Here is a 25086-nt window from a genome sequence, read left to right as displayed (position 1 = left end):
AGTTAAAGCAGAATCAGAAAAATACAATTCATTTAGCTTATCCCTCTATAAAATTCAACTTTTTCTGTCAAAATAAGATACCAAAGAGAATGACTGTGACAGAAAAACTATTTTAAAAAAAGCAAAAAATAACAACAAAGCAGAAGTATTGTCATTGAACCATTAATGCCTGAATTTTCAAGTGACCACTTTTGAATGTACTGCTGTGCTTATGCTGATTCTATTCCAGATACATAAGAATAGCAGTGTTTAATTGACACACATTCTGCTGCAAACATTAGTCCATTCATCCAAGAAATTATATGAGTCAATGTCAAAGTCCATTATTTGTGTCCTTAGTGCTGTGATTCATATGAAGGATCACTTTATTTTCCTCTATTTCCTCAATTCACCAATCACTTCTAAATCAAGCTTCCACATGGACAAATTAGATTACACTCAGACATTTTCTATTCTCTTACCAGTGCCTCATATCACAATAAAATCTGACCACACAGTTTGCAGCAATAACTGATAAAGAAAATTCTTCTAATCCTATTTGGCAGAAAAATTCTTAAAATATGAGAACAAAATAAGTAGCCAGCTGAACTGTGTTGCCTCTTCGCAGAAAAACAATATAGAAACAGGTTTGAAGTGCACTTTGTCCTTTACACTACAGGAATTTTTGCAAAATTTCTAAAGTTAACAATTTTGAAATATTCACACTTTTCTTGGAGATTGAAATACAAATATAAAACCCTGCAATATGCAGTCTTGTAATTAATGGAAAATGGGAAAGAAAAGTAGAATAGCTCTAAAAGCATAAGCATGGATGAGAGGAAAAGGAGAAGGAAAAAAAGGAAGGAAATGTAGATCTAATAGAAATATGTTATTTTTTCAAAGCAAGGAATGTAATATTAATATCACTATGCTCAAAAAAGAAAGAAGACAAATGAAAAATAAGCCTATGTGAGTGGTTTAACTTGACAGATTTTTCAGAAAAGTATATAAAACAAGGAAGTGTGAAGATGCAAGAACTGAAACCAATGAAACAGATTTCTAATATGCTTTGTTATGTATGAAGAAATAACAAGATCTGATGTTATGATAGATAACTGTATAGCAGACAGTTACAGTATGAATTTGTTTCATCTACTTCCACATTTTCACCTGACCTAGATTTGGCATGGAAGCTAAATCCATTTCTCTTTTTTATAAGAATAATAGATCACTTTCTCAGTATTACTATATAATTTTTAATTCTATAAAATTAAAATTTTAACAATAATTTGTGTTCAAGAAATTACCAAATTATAAATTTTTATTGTCTTGTATTTTAGTTTTACTAAGTATGTTCTTGGATCTTATTCTACAGGTGAGAAAGAGCTATCAAGAGTAAGCAAAAAAAATTTATTCCACTGAGCACTAGCCTTTTGCCATCTCATTCTTTCATGGTAGTGATTTTTTAAAAAAACTAAATAGCTTCATCTGTGTATTTTCATGCTTCATCAATACACTGCCACTGTTAATTGCCATTGACAATTCAGAGAAAATTGCATATATATTTTCTGAGTTTGTTGTATTTTATCTAACAGCATTTCCTCCTTCTTTGAAGAAAACAAGAAAGTTCACTCTGATGAACAGCATACTGCATTAAGAATGATCCTGTTTTCATGAAATAGCCTATTGTGTCACTGAGTGGTTTTTACTGTTTTACCATTACTGTTAATTTACAATTTAATACCTTGCAGGAGCTATTGAAATTGTTTTGCAGTGTGGGGTTACTTGTTACTTGATTAGTCCTGAATTTCATTAGCCCTTCACCTTGACAAATAATAAGTCAATATGTCTCAGAAAACACAGTGAAAAGTTTCACAGTGTAAGAATATGCTGCATAATATGAGTACAGCTACTCTCCTGTTATTAACCATGGTCTAATAATTGCTTTACAAGAGTTTGCATCTGCTGACCTATAAATGCATTGGGACAATGAATGAAAATTCATTGGCACTGAAAAACAAGGAAAGTAAACAATGGTTTCTGAGAAGGAACTGTCTGAATAAAATCATAAAGCTCTCCTGTGTCCCTAGAATCGATGGTATTTTCTTATTTAGAAAGCTTAGCTTACCTGAGTAGTAGCAAGGCACACACAAGCACAAACATCTACAAATATATCATAGATGAGGTTCACATATGCTCTCAGAAATAAGTCTAGACATATGTTGTTGGCAGAGGTAGAATTGGGATGAATAACACCTGGGACAACTGGCCAGAACTTATTTATGCAACTGGAGTTTAATGTGTGCTCTTTCATTATATGAGATTATTTCAGCCTTACAACAAAAGGACATATGTTTTTTAAAAGTTATATTTTCAGGTAGAAAAAAACAGATTTTTTGAATCAAGGTCCCAATATATATTTGTTTTTTACCCCCTAAATATTTTTACTGAATCAGTATGCTTTGATAACAGAGTGGTACAGACATAAAAATTGTCATTAGTTATCAAGTCAATTTTTCCCCTCTATTCTTTGTGTGAATTACAGCTGAAACAACTAAAGAATCCTGTTCAGCACACGTTGTAGAATTTCCCTTTGAGTACGAGTATCCTGCAGACCTAGTGCAAGGGTCATGGTGCAAAAATTCTGGATGCACCCCAAAGAGACCTGGATTTTTCACTGAAATTAACAGAAAAGACTAAGAAGCTGCAGGGGGATGGTGGGAGTGGTGAAATGGTGGAGGGAGGTAAGCCAAAAAGTGAGACAGTGCAGCTAACAGCTTGAATTGAGGGAGCATTCCTTCTGCACAGGCCTTTCTCATATGTCCCAGGACAATTCCCAGATTCTCACCAGCTGAGCACCTGAGACTTGCATCCTATATCTCAATTCTCACTTCTTCAGAGATTAATGGATGCTCTCCACCTTCCTTCTTCTATAAGTTATATTATCAAGGAGGAAGAAAAAAGTTTCCTGAAACCTGTAATCTAGGTATGATGCAAACAAGTCTGGTGTGCAAACAGAGAGAAATTTTTTTTCATTCACTTCAAGATCATGGACAAATGGATCATGGTAAAAGGAAAATCAGTTAATAACTTCTGTATTAAAATTTTCCTCCTTTGCTGTGTTTGTATTCAAATGTATTTTAGTGGTGGTGGAGAGAACTTGATTACTACATGGAATAACATTCGGCCACAAAGAGCAATTTAGTGCAATGTCATTCTTTCTCCAAATCACCATTAATTCAGAAAATCTTATTAGAAAAAGTATATTATTAAAAAAAAAAAAGAGCAAGAGTTTATTAAATTCTTGAAGGAATATACAGTTTTGATCATGCATATATTTTACAACATATAACTTTGCAAAATAAGAGTGCCAAGCAAATTATACACTCTATAATAACTGTCAAATGGCCCTAGTTCTTATTTTAAGTCCAAAGGGATGCACTAATGTCAAATATGATTTCAGTTTTGACCAAATAATTCTTGGTTTCTGACAGAGTAATACAATTAGAGTAATATGCCCCTGATGTCAAAGCTGCATCTAACTGAATGCTGCTTATTAATGTCAGGGAAAGCAGAAGTCAAATGCATATAATATTTTTTAGCTCTGTAATCTAACACAGTAGGGAATACAAAGTTAGTGACTAATGTGGAAAATTTAAATAATGCTATAAATAGCTTTTAAAAATAAGCATAGTAAAATCAATTATGTATTGAACATGTACAGAATTTGCATTACTATCACAATTCTGTTAACCAAATAAAAGAGAATGTAATTACATGGATATATGCCATTTACAGATTACAAACTTCACATTAAAAAAGTTGAAGAAAGTTAAGGGACATACAAAGCAGGCATAACCAATTTATATGTCAAAATTTTTGCCATAATCTATTTGTATATTAGTGCAATCATCAAAGTCCTAGCATCAATAAAATATAAATCACATTTCCATTGATTTTCTTTGAAGTAAGATTTCACGAGTGAAAATATATTCTATCTTGAAAATATATTCTATCTGAACACAGTTATATAAACTCTTCCTGAAGAGGAAACCTGGCTTACCTAGTTACTCCTTCATCACCTGTAATTGTAAGATTTTCACTGAATCACAGAACAGTGGAGGTTGGGACGGACTCCTGGAGGTAAAAGCTCCAGGAGTCCCTCTGAAACAGAGCCAGCTGAAACACGACCAGCTACAGCCACTTGCCCAGGACCTTGTCCAGAAGGATTTTGAAGGAAAAAGTCCCTCTGAGAAAAGAGGCTTTGCAACCTCTCTGGGCAATCTGTGCCAGTGTTCTGTCATTCTTAGACTGAAGTTCCCACACTTCACCTTGTGCCCATTGCCTGTTGTTGCTGAACACCACTGAAAGGAGCCAGGCTGCTCCTTCTTTGCACCCTATCTTTAGATGTTTACAGACATTGATAAGATCCCTTCTGAGCCTTCTCTTCTAAAGGCTGAACTGTACCAGCTCTGTGAGATCTGAAACTATCAGCGTCACAAAAACAGGAGTTGCAGTGAAGGTAAATGAACATCTTAACTTCTGGGGACTGAGGAGTAAGACTTGGAAGAGCTGAAGAAGACCCTGGGGGAAGAGAAACCCCTTCTGCAGCAGTGAGCGATGAGCTTCTCAATACTTAGTCTGAGATAAAATTACCTATATGGGCTTTAGGTGAGCAGGAATCTCTGCTTTAGAAACCTCGAGCGTGTGGGGCTGACATATATGTGCTCAGGTGTCTGGGGGGAAGGCAGACAATCTCTACCAATGAAGAGATTGAATGCCAGCCTTAATAATAAAGTCCAAATTTACACCTAGTTTTAGAATAAAGCTGCTCTGAAATTCCTGCCAAACAATGAAAACTGGTCATCATTTTGGAAAATTGTTGAATGGTTTAAATTAAAATTGTTCTGTCATAGTATTTCTGACCAGCTCCAGTTATTCTTGTAAAGTTTGCACACCCATTGTTGACACTTTTGAGTTTCATATTCAGCTTTAAATACTAGCTTCTGAATATTCACAGCCTATGCATTTAAGAAGTTTAATAGATATTTCTTCATGATATTGCTCATCAAAATTATTGCTTTGCATTTGTAATTATATCTTATAAATGTGATTGCATGTATTTACACTAATTACACAATCATAGATAATTTCACGAATTATGGAAATGCAAAAAGAGTGACTAAGCTTTGCTGAAAGAAATAAGTAAATCAGCAAAATAAAAATGGCCTTAAGAAAGCATTGAGAAAGTGAAAGGATTCTACACAACATTTCTCAAATAAGGCATTTCCTTCCAAAACAACTTTGTCTAATCCAAGATATATAAATATATCATCTGGCACACTGTTTAATTCCATGACAATTTCATTCAATTATGTACCTATAATCTGAATACATATATAGTAATCCTTAGTATGAAAATCTACTGCTTCAAAACTTTAAAAGATACGGAATCTATAGTTGGAATGCATAGAGCTTACCACATTTCTTGTAGTCTATTGAATCTTCTCATAACAACCCAGAAGAGGGTGAACAGTGATCAAAATTATCATGGTAATGCATCCTATACAGTAAAAATTACAGCAATGTCTATAGGGAAAACTATTGAAATTAAAGCTTCTAAACTGCAAAAGAATGGGTTTGCTGCTATAACAAGAAAACACCAAATAATCAAGTCATTTATGTCCTTTTGGACTTTAAAAAATAACATCATGATTATCAGAGAAGGCTCTTTTCCAAATCTCCAGTATTTCTTCTCATGCACTTGCCTTACACCAACAACAGAATTAATCAAAATTAAAAATCATATAATGGCATAAGTGCAGTATGTACACCTACTCTTCTCCAGCTAGACTTAAGGATATAAATGGATGTAAATAAATTTATCCCAATGTTGAAAATATTTATGCATATGCTTAATTCTTTTTATTTGTACTTATATTATTGTATTTTTACCACAAGATATCCAACATAAATGTTTAAATCTACTCCTGATAATATTCTTCATTTTATGATACTGTAACATTCGTTCCTATATATTTTAACAATACAAATATCTCACATAAGTGTACCAGATATCATTAGAATTTCCACATTTTTCATATGGGTTAAGTGAGCACAGATAGAGACATTATAGAAGCTCAGCAGATAGCTTGTAATTAATTAAGCTATTACAGATAGTTCATACTTGATAATGTGCTCTGTGTAGCCCATAACTACATCAAAAGAAAGTGGCTTAATTTCATATTGAAATTTTATGTGCCACACCTGCAATGATTTTGATAGGGAGCAAATGTAGAGTAATACACTAGTGAGCCAGACTCTATGTGTATAACACGCTCTCTTTTAATATTAATGTTTTTAATGGGTTTTTATGGTGTTTCAAAACCAAAAAATGATAGCAGCGTATTCCACATGCATGGGCCTACACAGTACACAAAATAGTTTGAATCCCTTTTAGATATTGGAGCACTGAGTGATTGCAAATGGTATGATCACAGAAAACCTAAAGATTGAAAACTTGTATTATAGTATTTTAACACGATGTCACTGCAATTCACAACTTTCTGCATGGGAGAAGCAAGGTCAGGTCAGGAAAATAACACAGTTGTATTGAAACACACAAATAGCACCTGTAGGCAGTAGTACAAATAGTTCCATGGAAGGTTTAAAACTGGAAGGAGGAAAATGTTGTCATTGAAGCAAGAAGAAAAGTCACAAGTGACACACTATACTAGCAAAAAAAAATTATTTGCAGCAGGAGTGAATAGAAATTCACTGAAAGAAATAAAATGCTCATCTAGAAATAGAAAGTAATTTTGGTGCTGACAGTTCATCTAAAGTCCAGATGCATGCCAAATCTACAAATGCGCAGTCTCAAAGGACTTAGCTGTACCAATCACAGGAGTACAAAACTGCAAAATAATACAAAATAATCTTGTCACCAAGTATGACCAGGTAACTCTGTTTCAGTTCCTTTATTCCATTCAGTATTTCAGTTCAGCATTGTAACTTAACTTAAATTGGCACTTCAGTAAGCCCACACTGATTTATCATTTCAAGAACCCATGATTCTATACAATTCATAAACTTCAGTCAATATAGTAGCAAGCTTAAGGAACAAACATGTGTAGCCTACTTTAAATAAGTAATCTGGATTATGTTGTATATATAATGAATTTATAATATTATATGTATTATTTATATTCTGAAATTAAATTAGCAGTTGGCAATAATTACCTTGCAAAGGAACATTTATTTCATTATTAGGAATTACAAATAAAAACTTTAATTAATTTTTGGTCTTTGATACTTATCTTTGCTGTATTAACTCAGGAATATGGACTGTGACCCTGCAGTTGCATTTCAAGAAGAGATGGCATAAGATTATTCTGCAAGTCCTTAGACAGCTTACAGTTAGTCAGTGGAAAGCATATTTTCCTCATCTCACACTGAAATAAATGGGTATCTTGCTATCAACATTTATGTGAGGTTAATCAGTTTTGTAATTCCTGTGGCCAACAGTTTAGTTCTGAAGAAGAGTCCAAGTCTACCAGCACTGAAAAATAACAGGTGTAAGTTTTCATACGTGCTGACATAGTAGGAATTTACAAGTAGAGGCTAAGGAGATGGAGAACAACAGGACTATGCTGAGCAAACAGAAAGGTTTTCAGAGGGGCTTAAAATCATCATAACAAACAAGCTCTCATTGGCTCTCAGAAGAGGTTGTGCAGAAGCAGAATAATGGTGTTCACCAGGGTATCACGGCATTTTCTTCAAACTGAAGAAATTTACATTTACTGCAGGATATTAAAATTTTGCTCAGTTCAAATTTAGCCTGACTTTAATAAATCATCAACACTGATGGCTGGGAATTATCCAACGAAGTATTTTTCTCCCTGTAAAGTTTCTCTATTCTCTAAATCTGTCTTTAACCATAGTGTATTGGCTTAAATTATCTTCTGACAGAGCAAGTAGGGTTTTGAGACAGCACTGCCTATTAGATTTCCTCCCAAAACCATTTTGCTTTCCTTCCAACTCTCAGCCCTGCATCTTCTGCCTGTACAACTGATGCTGACTGAGGAGTCCTGGGACTTCATAAGGCCATAACTTGAGTGAGCCACATACTGAAATCAGCTCTAGGACAATAGTTACATACAAGCTCCTGGCTCATATGCAGATAAATAAGTCAAGTGCTGCCTAATGATCACACCAAGTGTATGACTGGACTGCCTCAGGCTTGCCCTTGTTTCACTTCAGATAATGAGCTGTGGCTGTTCAAAAAGGAAGTCTGAATTTTTTTTTTAAAAAATCTGTAGTGGAGTCTCAGTTTCCTGGAAATATCTATTATTCTACTGTGATAGACAAAATGGAAAAAAGAAATACAAAAAAGACAGCTAAAGTCTATCTACCACCTTCTCCTATATATAGACAGGATTCCAATCCTGAAATGTATTAAACAAAAAGCACTGGGGGGCAAGAAACTAGAAGTAATACTGCCAGATTCTGGGAACAGTGAAAATGCGTTTAAGACTAGTAGTTCAGTAGTGAACAGGGCTCTGATAGCTAAAATGTCCAGAGCACTACTGCTGCAGAATGGAGATCATTGCTGAGCCAAGGATTTTGGTTAGTGAGAGCTGTCCCTACCCATGGCAAGGGGGGATTGGGACTCAGTGACCTCTGAGGTCCATTCCAATTCCTTAATATTCCATGATTCTATTTACTGCCACAAGCATCAGAATACTACTACCTCAATCAAGAAGCTCAACACAAAGAAGGAAAATTTGCTCCTAGTGTAGCTCTTAGGAGATATTTCATGCTTCATGTACAGAAATGCAAACTGTCTAATGCTGTATTCATGTTATGTTTGCAGTCAGCCAAGTATTATGTAACTCAGTCTTTAAAGTCCATGCCTTTTGAGAGAGATGAACATGAGGGATAAAACCTCTTTCAGTTCCCTAATATAAATGGGCAAGTGATAATATTTAGAATTACTCATTTGGACAAATGAAATGTAGTATTTTACTAAAGTGAATGCAATGGCACAGTTGGAGGACTAGCTAAAGCTGTGATCTAATGCTTGCTTGGTGAAGAACTGGCTGAATGACAGGGTTCAAGGGGTTGTAGAAATAGGGCTACACCTGGCTGGCCACTGGAGACCAGGAGAGTTCCACAGGGTTCAATTCTAGGGCCAGTTCTGTTCAGTGTATTTATCAATTATCTCAATGCAAGGGTTAAATTCACCATTAGCAAGTTCGCTGTTTGATACCAAGCTGGGAGGTGCTCTTGGGTCTCCTGAGAGATGAGAGGCATTATCCCTCCTCTTATCTCCATGTGCAGATAAAGATATCCCTCGGGGGGTCTAGATAGATTTGAGCATTGGGCAAACCTTAATGGGATGAAATCTAAGAAGACAAAATGCTGGATCCTGTACCTGGGAGGGAGTAATGCTGGGCTCAAGGACAGACTGTGGGAGGAGTGGCTGGAGGGCAGCCCTGCAGAAAGGGATCTGGGAATGCTGGTTGGCAGCAGGCTCAGTGTGAGCCAGCCTAGAGGCAGCCCCGAGGACAAACCTCATCCTTGGGGCATCAAACACATCCTGGCATCAGCTGTCAAAGGAGGTGACTATCCTCATGTATTCAGCCTTGGCGTGACCTCACCTCGAGTACGTGTGCAGTTCTGGGCCCTACAATTCGAGGGATGTGGAGTTCCTTGAATGCATCCAGAGGAGAGCAACAAAGCTGGTGAAAGGACTGGAAGGGATATCCAAAAAGGAGCACCTAAGTCCTCATTCAGTTTGGAGTGAAGGAGGCTGAGGGGTGACTTCATTGCTTTCCACAGTTTCTTGAAAAGGGAAGTGGAGAGGGAGGTGCTGACCTTTCCTCCTTTGGATCTAACGGTAGGATGTGTGGTAATGGTTGAGTGCTGTATCAGGGAAGGTTCAGCCTGGACATTAGGAAGTATTTCTTTACTCAGAGGGTGGTCAAACACTGAAGGAGGCCTCACAGAGAGGTAGTCAATGCCCCAAGCCTGTCAGTGTTTCAGAGAAAGTGACCACTCCCCTACGCTGGGCACTTGTGAGGCTGCATTTCAAATTCTGTGCTCAGTTTTGGGCACTTCACAGACATTGAGGTGGTGGAGATTTTCCAGGGAAGAGCAGGGGAACTGAGGAAGGGTCTGGAGCACAAGTCCTCTGAGAAGTGGCTCAGGTAGCTGGGAGTGTTTAGGCTGCAGAAAAAAACTCAGGGGAGACATTCTGTCTCTCTCTATTACTGCTTGAAAGGAGGGTTTAGCTAAGTAAGGATCAGGCTCTATTCCCAAGCAACAAAAGACTCAAAGAAATGTCCTCAAGTTGCACTAGGGGACATCTGAATTGAATTTTAGAGAAAACTTCACCAAAAAGGTTATCAAATATTGGAACAGGCTGTCCAGAGAAGTGGTGGAGTCATGATCCCTGAAGGTATTTCAAAGATATATAGATGTGGCGTTTAAGGACATCTTTTAAAGGTTGACTTTGCACTGTTAGGTTTTTTGGTTGGACTCAATTATCTTAGAGTTCTTTTCCAACCTAAGTGATCCTATGATTCTATGAATAAGAAATTGAATTAAAGTTCACATATAAAAATTTAATCAGGAGGAGATTAACAATAAACACTATTTCTCCATTTTAATTAAAAGCATTATTTCTCAGTGGTTTTTTACCAAGTGAAAGTTTGGTATTTCTGAAAATACTCTATTTTTTAATTTTTTCTAATGCTGGGAGAATGAAGGTTTAATGACCTGATTACACTTTAATTGCAAGTATTCCCATCAAGAAAATAATTTGATGATGCCAAATGTAGCAGGTATACACTAACATATCGAGGATTCAGTCTAAGAGTTAAAAAACAGAAGATAAGAAAAGTATCTCTAAAAAATCCCAGATTATCTGAGGCTGAACTACTGAATTCCAGGACAGGTTGGTAGCATATAGCCCACATTACAGTATTATGATACAAATGGCACAAGTCAGGGAGAGAATCTGTCCAAAGCATAAGTGTGGGATCGCCAGTAGTTGTTGGAAATTCTTTTGTCCTTTCCATTACAGCAAAGACAACATAAAATGGAAATGTATACACCTGAAGCAGTACATTCTAAATATCAAAAGCAGGTTGCAGCATACACCGGGGAATTGGAAATATGATTCTCACCTCTTCCTACTAACATTAAAAGATTAGTAGAGACAATTAAAGTGATTCCCCCATTTAATATCCTCTGACAGAAACAAGAGCAAAACACTCTTCAACTGTGAAGTATGATTTGTAGCAAACACAAAAAGAAGTAAAAAAAATATATTTGAAAGGCTTGACTACATATATTAGCAGTATTACAGAATATATTGCAGTGCACTGAGGAAGTGTTGCTTTGGCCATGATGGTCTAGCACTGTGGGCAAGAAAAGGTTTTTTTGGAGAGGTAATTTCTTTCATAAGACCAGCTGCTATAATTGAAAAAAGAGCACATGGGCTTGAGAAGTTCTGTGCTGTTTCTAATCGTGCCAGCTGGAATCTGATGAAAGAACCTGTCTCTCTCTACAGTCTTGGCTTGGGAAACTATTAGTCCACCACCTACAGATACATGGAGAAATGCTTCTGAAACTTATATCCTCCCATAAGATTTTAGAGCTTGAGCTTATTGAAAAAATATTACTGCTAGGTATTGAATTGACTCAGTTCATTTCCCTGGGTAGATTAGAAACATGATAACTGGCTTTTTAGAAATGGAATTCCAGTATCTTTTGTCAGAGATTCCTAAAGTACAAAAAAAGGTATACAAACAGTGTTTGATGAAAACGTACATAGGAGAAGTTTTATCTGAATACACCAGTAAAGTTCTCTTCACTCTTTGCAAAGGTCTTTAAACTCAGATGGAGAACAAATTTCTGCTGCTCACCTGCTTTAACTGTTTCATCACACTTATATTCAGAAGCAGGAATATTTAATAACATGGATGTTTGTGGCAAAGAAACATAAGATGTTATTGAAGCTGCTCTGAAGCAGAAGTTGTAAAAAATATTAGTAGATAAAGCAGATAAACTAAGCCTCAAAAATAATCTCAATTTATGCAGATCAGCAGTGAAATTACTTTTTAAAACTAAATGCGTGTTCTGGAACCATGCAAAAGTGAGGATATGGTATTTTACAGGTTGAAAAAATAGGAAATAACATATAGTCTTAAACTAGTCAAATATGTGCCATAAATAGCATTATATAGTATTAACTGAAGGAGAACTAGGTCACTAAATTATCAAGCAAGCACAGAAATTGTTGCCTTGAAACAGACATCATGTAAAATAGCAGGCTGTCAGTAGAAAATCTATGACAGCCTTTAGGGACATGGAAATAAAATGATAGCATGGCCAAAGCTCATTTATAATTGCCAAATTAAGTTATTCAATTATTGACGCAACAATGGTCAGTGTCAGATTGTTTTTCCCTCATCTGTCAGTCTCTTTACAGAAGTAAGGATCAGGGAGGTTGACCTCTCCATCTTTTTGACTCTTCATGTAGTAGGAAGATATTAGCAATGAATAATTACAACATTGTGCACAAATCATTCAAATAAGGAGTCAAATATTTCTGTTTGTTCTCTGTAGAAACCATACATCAGGAAAATTTTACTGAGGAATTACTTACAGCACCTTTCCTTACTGAGACAGAAAATACTGTTACAGTGCTAAACCTTTTAATATATTTTTCTGTTTTCTAAGATCAAATAATTGGTTAGATATTTCAAGATTATTTTTACATGAACAAAAAGAGAAATCAGTCAGAGAGCATGGAAAATCTCTAGGTATTTCTATCTGTGATGTAACTTCCCAGGGAGATGCAAACCCTCTAACTTTAAGAGTAGTTTCTGAACATCAATATCTCTCACACAAGTTATATCATGCTCCTTCCTTATGAAGGATCTTAAGAAGTACATATGGAACTGAACCTAACACCAGTTGTTGACTATAACAATACAGAATGCGCATCTCGTTTGTCACATAAAAATATTTTTACGCCATGTGATTTTATTGCACAGTGAACCATTGCCTGATTTCCATAAAACTAAAATATTGCAGGAGAAAAGCATTCACGCTTTCCTCTACATATCTAGGGAATGACAGCCAACATGGCCAACACCCTATTATTTACCTTAATTGAAGACTGTAGAATTTGCAGGCATTTGACATTTAGTACATTAAAAATTTATGAGAATACATGTATAATTGTATTAAATAGTCCATATTCCAGTACATGAGAAACTATTTTATCCATGACTTATCGAATTCACAGGCAACCCTGATGAGGGGAGAAAGAATGTTGCATCTGACTCCATCTTATCAGAAGGCTAATTAATTACTTTATTAAACTGTATTATTCTATATTATATTACATTACCTCTAAACTGTATTTGCCAAGCACTCAACGCTGCACACAACACTGAATCTCGTGACTGTCAGCTGACAGTCACAACACACACGCGTTTGGCACTGATGAGCCAAGGAAACAAAACACCATCACTTTGGGTAAACAATCTCCATATTGCATTCTACTTTTGCACAACACAGGCACAGGAAATGAAATAAGAATTGTTTTTCATTTCTCTGAGGTTCAGAGAATGTGAAACCCAGAAATATTCTTGGGAAGATGTACCTTGGTTTTCTCTGTGAAGATTAATGTGGGGCTACAATGACCTGTGGTAGTATATACTTTCTTCTGATGCTCAGATATTCTGAAAACTGTAAATTTATAAAATAGCTGCAAAAAGGCTGGCTTTCATGAGCTGATAGAATAGGTTTCATGTCATCACAGGAAACCATAACACTCTGACACTTTTATGCTGGGTTTCAAAGATTATAGCTGTGTATAGGGGAAAAAAGAATTCCTACTGTGTGATATGTAACCAGTTGAAATATTGTTGGAAATACCAAATGAAATGACAGAGTAATAGAACTCCAGAATTATTAAGGTTGGAAAAGATTATTGAGCCCCGCCAATTGACCTAGCACTGGCTTAATACATACCCCAAAAGGCCACATCCACACATTTTCTTTAAGGCTTCCAAGGATGGTGATTCCATCACTTCCCTGTGCAACCTGTTCCTGGCCACCCTTTCGGTGAAAAAATTTTTCCTGATAATCAACCTAAACCTCCCCTGGTGCAACATGAAGGCATCTCCTCTGGTCCTGTCACTTATTCCTTGGGAGAAGAGCCTGACCTCCACCTGAACTAAAACCTCCTTTCAGGTGATTGTAGAGAGGAAGAAGGTCCTCCCTGAGCCTCCTTTTGCTCAGCATAAATACCCCCAGCTCCCTCAGCTGCTCCTCATCAGACTTGTGTTCCTTTCTCTGGACCTACTCCAACCCCTCAATGTCTTTCTTGTAGTGAGGATCCCAGGATTGGTGGTGTGGCCTCACCAGTGCCCAGCACAGTACAATCCCTGCCCTGGTCCTGCTGCCGCACCACTGCTGATCCAGGCCAGGTGCCATTGGCTGTGTTGCTCCCTTGGGCACCCAGGCTCATTTTCAGCGGCTGTCATCAGCACCCCCACATCCTTTTCTAGCTTTCCAGCCTCTCTGTCCCAAGTCTGTTGTAGTACTGCCGGGGGTTGTTCTGAACCAAAACAGGACCTGGCACATGGTCTTGTTGAACCTCATACAATTGGCCTCAACCAATCAATTCAGTTCATCCTGATACCTCTGCAGAGCCTTCCCACACTCCTACCCAACTTGATGTCATCTGCAAACTTAGTGAAGATGAATAAAAATGTTGAATTTGTCAAATCTGTGAGGCTTCCTTGTGGATATTCAAATTCAGAAACCTTTTAGCATAAGGTTGACATTGCCAAGGTATGAGTGGTATGCAGAACAACTTTGTCTTAGCTTTTCTGTTCATATCTTCAATCCAATTCAGGTACTTAAACAAACAAACAAACAAATAAACAAACAAACAAAATCACTAAAACAGACTTAAGAAGAAGTACACAGTCGAAGAATAATTACATGAGATCTGCAATAATAGATATAAATTCTGATTTTTTAGTAGTTTCAAAAGGAAGGGAAATAAAAGTGGAACAAGACCATATGGATTTAAATAACAATAATATATTTGTAACAGTTACCAGTTAAATAGTTAGTATTTGGCCATGTAATACAGTTTGGATGATGAGTCTTGCTAAAAAATGTACAGATGTCTGTAACACACATTCATATTTGTTTGTATGAGGTTAGATGGATGTGAGTGTAAAGTACAGCCTTGGTAATACCAACATGCACAGCTAAACTGAGATTGTAAAGTGAGCTAACACAGAGGAAAAACTTTTAAATTTAAGAGTACAGAAGATTTGAAGATTTATGGACATCTAATATATTGCACTATAAGTGTCAGAAGTGGCAAGTAAACAGCCTGTATGCCTATTGCAAACTTTTGGAGAGATGTTCTTTATTATTTTAGATTCCAGAATTAAGCATGATTCACATTTGATCTTAATAAGCCACACAGTTCTAGTATAACTTCTACACTTAAAAAAGGAAATCACACAGGAAAGCCTCCCTTTTGTCCTTGTAAATCTCAACCATTGTGAACATCTCAGCCCAAAAGTACACAACTAGAGGCTCTGATGAGAAAATTAACAAAAAAAAAAAATTTTTCAGATGTGTTTTATTTATAAGCCACCTTTTCCTCTGCTTTTGAATTGTTGGGGCACCCAGCCCTGGTTATCTAAGTCTTGGCTGATTTGCCAGTGGAATTTTTATTTGATAAAATTATGAATAGGAATTAAATTGAACACTTTCACATTAAGTCTCTAAGCTGATAAAGCTGGAAAATATTATAGATGAGCTTGTAAACATCAGTGTAGCAAATTCTGCAGTGTTCATTTCTATTTTAGCAGTTAATTATGTTTTCTGATTATACTGGTAATTCTGTCTCCACGCTTTGCCAAAGTGTTTAGAAACTTTCTATGGCAAGTGTTGTTTCATGAAAACAAAACCAAAGTTAAACAAACAAAACACCCAACAACAACAACAACAAAAACAAACAGAGAAACCACCCAAAAAAACCAAAAAAACACAAGAAACCAAACCAAGAAATGTCACAGTGCATATAATTCTGGAACAAAACATCATGGTACATGCAATTCTGAAGAACCCATCTTAGCAGAGCTTCCATATGATGTTTTGGCAGAAAAGTGATTACTAAACTATTTCTAAAATTTTATTATTTCTGGAATAACTCAAGTGAAATTGTTTCCTGAAGAGACAGAATGTTATCAGCTATTTTTTCCCTTTTCTTTTTCTACCTAAATCTACATATAAGCAGAAAAAATATTTTAAAAACTCCCCAAGAAAACTCCCAAAAAACAAACAAAGAATAATAAGTTCTGAACTTCAATGCTTTTTTGCTGGAGAGAAGCAAGAAAGCATCTTTGAAAGCACTGAATTCAGGTTAGCTGATTTTTAATTCCATGGAACAGAGAAATGGTAATTTTATGTTAGAGATATATTTCTGATAAATATGCAACACTAATGAAAACAAGGTGGTAATCTTCTTTTAACAGCACAATTCAAATGATTCTATAAAGGTGAAGTTTCAGTAAAATTAGCCATGTGCTGTGTCTGTAGGTGAATGTAGTAAATATGAAACATTTGCAAGTAAATATGAACCCTTTCTACCTTACTTTGCCACCAAGATTGATTAAACACAGATTTATTTTAAAGAGATAGAATATTAATTTGCATCACTGCGTCATGAAAGCCTATTATATTGGTTTGAAATTTCTTTGCCAATTACTTACAAATGTCTAACAACCAGAGGTTAAAGTTATGCTGGTATAATAATTTGCTGTCTTATTCATGCAGAAGACAATTATTAATGACTGCCATTACTGCAGTTAAAATTCATACTGTTAATCTTATTTATGAATTTGAATGTACTCATTTTCCATGTTTATCGCATATAAAAGTGAGGAGTGATTTGGAATTTGCTAACAGAAATACGCTTAGGAGTATTAGTATTTTAAATTGCAAGAGGATTATAATATTGCAGAGACAATAGATGCTTTCTAAACACCTGCTTATTAAATTTTTTATCAATGTCTCATTAAACCAAATATGGGAGCATAGTGGTTTTTGTTTTGTTGGGTTGTTTTTTAATATACTGTTTGGTTGCTTTATGAGACTTTTCCAAGTTCTTAATCTTGAGCATCTTGTCTATTACCTGAATGTGTTTTTCTGTAGTTCATCAGAAACCTCAACACTACATATTCAATCACCACTCTAACAACACACAAGCGACATATTTTCTTCCAAATACAGGAAAACAGTGTATAGCATTCCCAGTATAACTCCATTCAGTTTCAGTGGAACTGGTTTTTTACAAATATGACAGAAAGCCTTGCTGACTGAGTTCCTAATGTCAAGCAGCCTTTTTTTTTTGATTTTGCAGTGCGTCACAAAGGCAATTGATTTGCTCAGTATTTGTATGTAACTGATTTTAATGTTGTCTTTAATGGATTAATGCTGTTTCCAAACAGCTCTCAGATTCTTGGATTACTGAATTTTGGGTCATTGGACTTTGGGCCCCAATATCTTCATCCTGCTAAATTACATATATCTAGAGGTGGTGAAAAATTAACATGAATAATCTGGGGTGTTTTCTGTGGTAGCTCTATAGTTTAGGTATTTCAATAAATGTTGTGGGAAGAATTCTTGACATATTTCTACACAACATGGAAACTGAAATCAAAATGAACATTGAGAAAGGTTATTTTCTCATTAAAGAGGTTGATTTTTTAAAAATGTATATGAAAATAAAGACTTTCCTAAACCTGATTTGATGGCTATTATTTTGTATTGTAAATTAAAATTCATATTCATTGTTCCTAGGAAAACTGAAGATAATAGAGAGAGTTTATAACTCAATCTACTTTCAGAAAGTAATATAACACTGCTATCTTAAGTTTTGATTGTGCCGGGGTACCTAAGAACTCATTGCAAACAAATGGATAGCCTTCAATCCCCATCTGTAAAGTGAATTCAGTCCTGTGTGTGAAATATGACAAATACATAGCAGGTTTTTTTTATATTTCCTTCCCAGTATGACCTTATATTATTTAGTATATATGACTATTTTTAAACTGAATTTTTAAAAATATTATTTTCAAAAATGACCCATGTCAATGTCATCAATATACTTAAAATCATCACTTAACCATATTTAGTGTTGAACACCAAATAACTTCAAATATAAATGACCATAGTTCTCCATTTATTTCTCATTAGAAATTGTTTTTCTCACAGCATAAAACCAGAACATACACAGTGGCAAATATTGCATAGAATATTTTCCTTGTATTTAGCAGCCTGCCACATGTTTTGAACATAAAAAAACCCCAGCTTTTATAGACATCCTGTCAAAATTTCTTTCTGTGAGTCTATTGGCATTTTTTCATTTCACTTGCAAATAATTATGTCTGGAAAAAAAAATCAAGCCATAGCTTAAAAGAGCACCTTAAATCTATATTGATGCTAATAAATAAGAGAAAGCTAGCTTCAAATACATTGCAAAAATTATTATTTCAATGGACATTTTTAATTAAGAACTCTATTACATGTATTTTACTGCTGTTCATGTTTCTCAAGGTTATTTGATAATGACTAGTTGTCATAGCAACTGAACTTTCAGAAACTCTGTCCTAATTTTCCATTAGGAGTATCAGTAGTCTAGCATGGAATTTGAGTAAGCTAAGAACAGTATCAGAGAATGTATCAGGTTCAAATTTCCAAACACGAAGGTCTGGATGCTCAGCAAACCTTTGACAAAGTTCAAAATGTGAGGTTTTGTCCTTTTCAAAAAGTGAGGCAAAGATAGCATTGCATTGCCTTGTCTTTTGATTTTGGTGTTATCACAGGCTGTTTGGAACCTTATTTCAGGAATTCTGTTGTTTTCTGTGACTAAAACATTGAATCAAGAACCCAAATCTTGAAAGGAAAGAACACTGACAAATTGAAGAAGGTTCTATCCAAAGAAAACATGCATGTGTTTAACATCTACCAGGACTGAAATAAACATCACAGCATTTAATACAGAGGAAACCACAGCTGGTTATAACATCAAGGGTTGTGATACACTTGAATACATATCAGTATCTCTCTTTAGGGAAAAAAAACAACTAAAAATATTAGATAATGCTTCTTCTGCTGCCTGTGTTAGCGTTCGGAAACATATAATCACATACGCAATTATATGTAGGTGCTTTTATTAAGAGCTCTGGAAGTCAGGGGTGTTTTCACCTCAAATCTGATTTTGCCATACATTCAAGAGGAATGGGTTTTTATATTCTATTGTTGCATAACTTACATGTTAATCATTAAACTTATATTGTTCTATTGTATACATAGATTTCAGTTAAACATAGCCCCCTTAAGTTCCCAATGTGGTTTCTCATGATTCTTCTTATGATTATATAATAATTATATTTAATTACTAAACAATCATCACATCTAACAATTATATCATTTATCATACTGCTTACGTGAATGCACTGATCTGAGAAAACACAAAGCCTAACATTTTCAGAATCTATCTTTAGCATTTTCCAGGGTCCCATTATCACCTGTATCTTCACCTTCTGTATTTAATGCCAGAGGGCCACTTCTCAAGGAGTTTGTAATGCAGATATTTCATTAACTGGAATTTATAAAGGGGAACATTTTCACCGCAAGAGCAGACAGTAGCTTATGATAAATGTCAGAATTTTGCCTTTCCATAAAACAATGTATTTCTTGTAAAACCTAGCCTGGTCTCTGTTATCTTCATCTATACACTTTTAAACAACTCACTTCTTTCCCTCACTTGCATTCAATTTTCTGTGCAAGTCATCAAGGTTTTACAGTGAATTCTTAAGTCAGTTACTGTTTGCTTTTACATTTGAGCAGTTTGCTGCAATTTTCCTGTCCCAAAGAACATTCAAGGAGCCACCTTTTAAGTTCAACTCAGAACAACAAAGAAATAAAGGAATTAGATCAATATTTTAATAAGTAATATAATGCAGTGCTAAACCAGAAAACAACCTTAGAAGCAATGAACAGAAGTCACAAGAAGTTTATGGGCACAAAGATCAATAAATTTGTTTATGTGTTGCCTCTTTTTATGAGAAGCACAGAATGAGTGGCTTCATTGTACAGCTAATATCATCCTGGTTCCTCAGGACATGGAATTTCTGGAGCAAGTACAGAGGAGGCCACCTAGCTGATAAGAGGACTGGAGCACCTCCAGTGCTCCAAGGGAGATGGGCTGAGAGAGTTCAGGCTGTTCCTCCTGGACAAAGAAAACGTTGTGTGGAAAGTTCAGAGCAACCTTCCAGTATCTAAGGGGCCTACAGTGAAGCTCTCCGGGTGACAGGACAAGGGGAAATGGATTTACACTGAAAGATGGGAAATTTAGGTTTCATGTACAGAAGAAAGAATTCTTCCGTGTGAAAGTGGTGAGGCACTGGCACAGAGAAGTTGTGGATGCTCCATCCCTGGAAGTGTTCAAGGCCATGCTGGATGGGGCTCTGAGAAACCTGTTCTAGTGGAAGAGGTCCCTGCCCATGGTAGGAACTGGATGATCTTTAAGATTCTTTCCAGCCCAAATAATTTTATGAAGCTGTGAAGTGAAATTTTAAAAAATATCCTGAAGTTACTGATTTCTGAGTCAAAATATTTAGTGATGAAATTATTCATCCTCAGCTGCACATCCAATCAAATTTTGAGTATACCCAAATTTGTTGTTTGAGTAAATCTAACTACTTTAACATAGACATGTAAATCATTGCAGTAGTTAGAAATTTCATCAGACAGACAATTAATCAAACAGAATTCTAACTGTCATTTCTCAAAAGATTATTCTAGAAGAATACAATGCACCTTTGGGGTTTTTAACTCAAAGAAATCAATATATTTTTCAAAAGTTCTTATGCATTTTTATAGAAAAAAGCTCTTTATTGCTCAGTATTTACACTCTGGATCTCTCTTGACACATTAAAGGGAATAGAAGTGTAAGTCTGGTGGGTACACACTGATTACCTCAATCATGTATGAAGGGAAAAATCATGAAGTAAAATATCACAAATATTAGTTCCTGTGCATTTTTAAATGTAATCCTGAATGAGGAAAAAAATATGGCTTGAAAATCACTGGAAGAATTGTAGTACCACTTCAGTTCCTCAATTAACTCTATTTCATCAACTACATTATCATTTGCTTTTTCTTTGACTCACAAGAAACAGGGCTTTTACAATGTCTTCATTTAAAAGACAGGTGCCTGCCAAGCAATGTGGGAACCTTAATGGGACAGAAAATATGAACCCTTTCCCTCCGAATTACTATAACTTTGACATTACAGGGCTTTCAGGCAAAGATATGGGAAAAGGAATAACAGTTCATTACTAGTGTATATACGTGTAACAATACAAACAAACAGCAGCAATGGCAGCAACAAGAAAGAAACCCAGAAACCCAATAAACAATAAAACAATAAACAATAAAACAATAAACAATAAAACCCCCTTCACTCAGCTGTCGAGCCCTTCCCCTTGGGTGCAGTTCCGGTCATGGCCAGCAGGGGCGCTGGTGGCTCCTGGCCGGGCAGGGCAGGTGCGATGATTCCCCCCTTGTAGGGGGCGCTGTGGGGCGGGCTCGGCCGCCTCTGCATATGGCAATGGCAGCTCCAGCAGAGGGAGGGCAAGGAAAGGGCCTTCCTTCCCAGGGAAAGGGGCCTTCCTTCCCAGGGAAAGGGGCTTCCTTCCCAGGGAAAGGGGCTTCCTTCCCAAGGAAAGGGCCTTCCTTTCCAAAGAAAAGGGCTTCCTTCCCAAGGAAGGGGGCTTCCTTTGCAAGCTCACAGGCAGCACCCAGTCTCAGGGCCACTCTGCATTGCACAATGGACTATAGCAGAACCTCGGAGCAGCAGCTGGAACAGCAGAGGTGAACACAATCAGGGTGGGAAAACAAAGTGTAGCAAAGAGTCCAAAGCTGTGACAGGAGCCACGGGGCTCTGGGAGGACATGGAGGACGTGGAATTAAAGCGTAACAAAAAGCCCAAAGCAGCAGCAGGAGCAGCAGAGCTGGGCAATGGCAGACAGGCTTCCGCAAGCAGCGGGGAGACGCTTCCTCCAGAGAGGGGCAGGGAGTCAGGGCCCTCTTCCCAGTGAGGCCGGGTCTTGAAAAGGCTCCAGTTCAGCAGCTGCTCCTGCAAGCAAAGGCTCACCCAGAAGAAGCAGTGAAGGACAAAAACTCTGCAGTGGCAGTGAATGCCCTGGGCAGCAGCAGTCTGTCACCAAAACCACAACTGACTCCACTCCAATCCAGAGAGCCAAACAGAGACAGGGGACTGAGCCCAACCCCTGACCCCCTGCCAAAATCCCATGGTATCTCTGCACTTTCCAAGGGAAAGTCCCCCAGTTAAGAGACGGCAGCAAACTGCGCCTTTCCATCTCCTCCCCATCCCAACCACATTTTTTGTCTCTCTCATCATTCCATCACTTCTTCCATTTTTAGGCAAAAAATGGAAGAAAAACTTCATGGGAGAAAGAAAGAATAAAAGAAAGAAAATATCCTAAATTCCAAGAGGCAAGAAATAAGCAAACAGTCCAAGTTATTGCATATTAGTAAAAAAAACTGTTGCATTTTACCTGACTGGTAAATTATTAGAAGCAAAGGAAAACCACAGAGAAGTCTTACATATGACAGAGTAAATACACTGGTTTGATGAACAGCCAGATTGAGAAGACCACACGTCCTGGTAAACAGAACTGAACTCCAGCAGGTTTAAAAATCTAAACTTAAATAAACAGTGTATTTTATTTCCTATGGTAATATAATCTAGGTAGAACTCTCCTGCTAAATTTAAGATCATCTACAATATTCATTGGGGTTAAAAATGAGTAGAGCACATTCCCCAAGACTGCAATATGTGTGATTTTCCTTCTGACCACATAATGGCCATCCATTATATGACAAGGCAACAATAAACATGGGAATATCTGATGACCCTTAGTGACCTTAGATGAGCATATACTTTTTCATTAACTAGATATATTCCTGGAAAAATACAGCTGCATGCAAACATTACTTATTTATAGCAGAAAATAGCTACAAGTCAATAGCCTGTAGAGAAGCAGCAAGGCAGAAGATGGAAAGTAGCAAAAGAAACTTTTGGGGTAATCTTTGAAGAGAGCACATAAACTCATCAGGAGGAAAAAATGTATTATAGGTTAGGGACATCAGAAGAAAGAATCAAAATACATTAAAATATAAAGAGAGGAAAATTTCCAACATTTTTTCTAGTCAGGTGTTTTCAGAGAGTTCTTTGCAAACAAAACATATTAGATGCCCAAATTAAACAATCACATGATGTACATAGCAAATTAGAAACAAAAAATTTTAAATCACTTGTGATAGGTCGCATGAGTCAAGTCAGGATGTGAAATGTATACCTCTAGTTATACATTCAGAAACATCAAGGAGAAGCCTGAATGTCAGGTGTACGTGTCCATGAAATATGGACATGGCGATAGAAATCAGCAAATGCACTTTAATAAAAAGACTCATCAAATACTATGCCAAGCACCTACTAGTACAAAACACTTGTATAAACTGCTGAACAAATATGCTCATATAACTAACATCACATTAAAAGTCACAGATTTATCTGCAAGCAAAATGTTGAACATATGAAGTTTGAGTGTCGCTTTTTAAAAAATTACTGTAGAAGTTATTAACTTTCTGATGAAACAACATCTGTTGATTGCTTGATGACATACGGAACAGTTAACAATTAAATGTGGGTATTGGGCTTGCATGCCAAGGTTTGGGTAGTGGGAGAGCTACAGGGGTGGCTTCTGTGGGAAAGTGCCAGAAGCTTCTTCGATGTCCGACAGAGCCAATGCCTGCTGGCTTCAGGGCAGACCCACCTCTGGCCAAAGCTGAGCCCTGAGATAGTGTATTATAGAAGAAAAGTTATTGCGCATGAGCAACTGTGGATGCCATGGGACAGAGAGAGAGAAATGGCAAGCGTTTCTCAAAGTGGCTTGTGAGAAATTTTAGGGAGTTGGAAAGATGTGATAACTTGTTAAGTACAAACAATTTGCAGGTGGTGTTTTTCTAGTTTGTTTTTCTGTTCCTCTCAAGGATAGTGTGTGAGCAAGATGTTTTTATTAGTTATCTAATAGGATAGAACCTATTGCACTCTATAAAAACCGCGCGGTTCTTTTGAATAAAGCCTTCTTTGCCTTTTCTACAATCCTGCCTCTCACCTGTTCCTGTCTCAATCTCGGTGCAAGAGCGACAAGCAACTTCATCCAGAGAGCAGGACTGAAAATGTGTGAGAGGAAAGCCCTGCAGTCACCCAGGACAGTGCAGAAGGAGGGGCAGGAGGTGCTCCAGGAACAAGAGCTGAGATTCCCCTGCAGCCCATGGTGAAGCCCATGGAGAAGGGCTGAGATTCCCCTATTGCCCATGGAGTACCACAGGGGAGCAGAGATCCAAGTGCAGCCGCACACAATGACAGGGAGATGCCAGAAGGAGACTGTGAGACCACAGGAAGCCCATGCTGGAGCAGCCTCCTGGCAGAACCTGGAGCAGGTTGCTCCTGAAGTACTGACCCACACTGCAGAAGTTTGTGAAGAACTGCAGCTCATGGGCAGAGCTTACACTGGAGAGGTTTATGAAAGATTGTCTCTCATGGCAGGGACACTATGCTGGAGCAGGGGAACAGTGTGAGGAAGATGTGGCAGAGACAAGGTGTGATGAACGAACTGCAATCCCCATTTTCTGTCCCCCTGCATTACTGGACAGGTGGCAGAGAAAAACAGGTGTGAAGCTGAGCCTAAGAAGAAAGGAGAAGTAGGGGAGAGGTGTTTTAAGATTTAGCTTTTATTTTTCATTATGTTACTCAGATTTCATTGGTAACTATTTAACCTAATTTTCCAAGGTCAAGCCTGTTTTGCCCATGATTGTAATTGGTCAGTGTTCTTGACTCAGAAGCCTTTCATTATAATTTCTCCCCCTGTCCACTTGGAGAAGGGAGGCATAAAGTGGCAT

Source organism: Camarhynchus parvulus, chromosome 1 (genome assembly GCF_901933205.1).
Source record: "Camarhynchus parvulus chromosome 1, STF_HiC, whole genome shotgun sequence".
Classification (NCBI taxonomy): Eukaryota; Metazoa; Chordata; class Aves; order Passeriformes; family Thraupidae; genus Camarhynchus; species Camarhynchus parvulus.
Note: the sequence above shows the minus strand (reverse complement) of the source record.